The sequence below is a fragment of the Octopus bimaculoides genome, chromosome 8 (genome assembly GCF_001194135.2).
Source record: "Octopus bimaculoides isolate UCB-OBI-ISO-001 chromosome 8, ASM119413v2, whole genome shotgun sequence".
Lineage (NCBI taxonomy): Eukaryota > Metazoa > Mollusca > Cephalopoda > Octopoda > Octopodidae > Octopus > Octopus bimaculoides.
This window is the reverse complement of record NC_068988.1, coordinates 76,888,485-76,889,483: the sequence shown is the minus strand read 5'-3', so window position 1 is coordinate 76,889,483 and position 999 is coordinate 76,888,485.

The following is a 999-nucleotide window of genomic DNA, read 5'->3' as shown; positions in this document are numbered from 1 at the left end:
GAGATCGTTGCCAGTGCCCCTGGACTGGCACTTGTGCGGGTGGCACATAAAAGACACCATTTTGAGTGTAGCCGTTGCCAGTACCGCCTGACTGGCCTTCGTGCGGGTGACACGTTAAAGCACCTACTACACTCTCTGAGTGGTTGGCGTTAGGAAGGGCATCCAGCTGTAGAAACTCTGCCAAATTAGACTGGAGCCTGGTGTTGCCATCCGGTTTCACCAGTCCTCAGTCAAATCGTCCAACCCATGCTAGCATGGAAAGAGGACGTTAAACGATGATAATGATGATGATACCAATTTTCAACATTAGAAAGGGAAGATTACATAGAATTAGTTTGATATTCATTCCTGCACTTAATTATTTACTTATTGCTCTGGGTATTTACTTATGGAATACTGGGGTGATAACTCAGGCTATCTTTATATTAATTATAAGCTAAGTATCAGAAAAAATTGGGAAAAATAAGTTGTGCACATATTTAACTCTAGTTAATTCTACGTAATCTTGCCTTTCTAATGTTGAAAATTGTTGTATATATACATATTTTTTCTATTCTGGTTATAATATGATTTTTAGTAATCTTAAATTTTATCTTTATATAACACAACTATATTGTTTATATACAATCATCCATTGTAACACATGATAATTTCCTCTGTATTAACATCATAGGTTTTATTAGTGACTTGTCCCTTTAATTGGTAGTTAACATCTTGATTTGGGGTCTTCCCTTACCCAGCCTCCTTTATAGACAGTTACTTATACAAATTCTAAAATCCTGACAATATTTATGACCATACATAACCATAAACTGTCAACTCACTCCTGCCCTCCATTTATTCATTTATGCAGCTGAGGGTAGCTTTGCATTTAAATTGATGTAATGATTGCATTGTTCAATTAAATGGAGCCACTTGAAACAGTTGCGGTGCATCACATCTTGATATCCTGTTGCTTATTTTGATTATATATATATATATATATATATATATATATAT